The sequence below is a fragment of the Bos javanicus genome, chromosome 6 (assembly GCF_032452875.1).
Source record: "Bos javanicus breed banteng chromosome 6, ARS-OSU_banteng_1.0, whole genome shotgun sequence".
NCBI classification, from domain to species: domain Eukaryota; kingdom Metazoa; phylum Chordata; class Mammalia; order Artiodactyla; family Bovidae; genus Bos; species Bos javanicus.
Window position 1 is genome coordinate 72,888,878 of NC_083873.1, and position 1,862 is coordinate 72,890,739.

The window sequence follows — 1,862 nt, forward strand, 5'->3', positions numbered from 1 at the left end:
TTCTCATTTGCAATTAGATGTATGCAGCTTTTTTTTGTATTCAGGAGAAAATGTTACCAAATGGACTCATGGGGTTTAAAAGATTTACATTAAAAATGAAACAAAAGGAAAGAAAACAAAACCCCAAACTAGTGGTGTTTAATTCACTAGGGATAGGGAACTGGAAATATGACCCTGCTTTCTTAAGCATCTTTGTGAGAATTCACAGAACAATGGTATTTCATTCAGGGTTGGCAGGAGCTTGGATTAGTATCTAGCCCAAATACCTAGAGCTTGAGTCCTTTCTTTGGGGGGTGTGTGTGTGTGTGTGTGTGTATGTGTATGTGTTAGTTGCTCAGTCGTGTCCAACTCTTTGCAGGCCTGAGGACTGTAGCCCACCAGGCTCCTTTGTCTGTGGAATTCTCTAAGCAAGAATACTGGAGTGGGTTGCTGTTCCCCTTTCCAGGCCTTTCTTTTGTATCTCTACCAAAAGGTCACTAAGCCTCACTGGAATAACTCCAGGGATGAGGAGCTCATTATCTCCTGAGGTATTTCACTTTATCTATGAATGGATATATAGGCAGTTTTTTTTTTTTTTTTCCCCCTGTTCCAGGTGCATGCTTGGAGAGTAAGTTCCCCGACCAGGGATTGAACCTGGGCCCTTGGCAGTAAAAGCACAAGGTTCTAACCACTGAACTATCAGAGAATTCCCATGTGGGAAGTTTTTTATGTTGAACAAAAATCCTTTCAAACATATTTATGGAGTGCATACCATGCTCCAGGTGCTAGATATTGTTTATATTCTGAAGATATAGCAATAAACAGAAGAGACAGAGATCCTGTACTCTTAAAGCTTGCTTTCTGTGGAAGGGTGAGAGTGAATAAAAGCACATAAAATGAAAAGCATGACAGGAGATAAGTAAGAAAGGAAGATAGTACAAGGGTGGGCACTTGGAGTTTTAACTAGGATGGTCAAGAAGGGCATCACTGACAAGTGACTTTCAAGTGAAGTACTGAATAATCCATGTGAGTATCTCTGGGGAAAGAACATTTCAGGCAATAGAAAGAGTAAGTGCCAGGGTCCTGAGGTAGAGGTGTGCTTGATGTGTTCATGGAGTAGCAACAAGACCAGTGTGGTTGGAGTGGGGAATACAAAGGGGACAGTGGTGGAATGTGAGGTTAGAAAGGGAATGGGAGCCAGGTCATGTGGGGCCTTGTGGGTCATTGTAAGGATACTGGATTTTACTCCAGATAAGATGGGGAGTCACTGGAGGGGGTTGAGCTAGAGACTAATATGATCTGACTTATGTTTTAGAAGATTTGCTCTGCAAAGAGACTATACAGTGAAAGGGGTGGACTTAGAGCAATTTGGAGGTTGTTGGCCATAGTTCAGACCGGAGATGATAGTGTTTTGGATGATGGGAGATATGGAAGTGTTTGGGTCCTGGACATATTTTGAATAGTGCTTTTGAAGTTTGACTTGCTGATTAACTCTATCCCTGGAGTTTTTTTTTTTTTTAACACACGTCATCTTTGTCATATATTCAGACTAAAATAAAATAGGACAAATCTATCCTTTGACACGCCACTTTGCTCCCCATGCTTCCCTTGTGGCTCAGCTGGTAAAGAATCTGCCTGCAATGTGGGAGACCTGGGTTTGATCCCTGGGTTGGGAAGATCCCCTGGAGAAGGGAAAGGCCACTCACTCCAGTATTTTGGCCTGGGGAATTTCATGGACTATTCCTTGGGGTTGCAAAGAGTAGGACATGACTGAGCGACTTTCACTTTCACACTTCCACTTTGCTCCCCATAGGCAAGCTTTCTAATATGTGGGATATGTATCCTTCTGTTTGTGTGACTTCTTATAAATCAGGCATTGTTCT

At 42.3% G+C, this 1,862-nt stretch overlaps 1 non-coding gene across 1 annotated transcript; it reads right to left on the reverse strand.

Moving 5' to 3' along the window:
- Positions 1 to 612: 612 nt before the first annotated feature.
- On the reverse strand, positions 613 to 685 carry TRNAK-UUU (transfer RNA lysine (anticodon UUU)). Its single transcript has one exon. It is a non-coding gene; the product is annotated as a tRNA-Lys (tRNA).
- Positions 686 to 1,862: the final 1,177 nt, after the last annotated feature.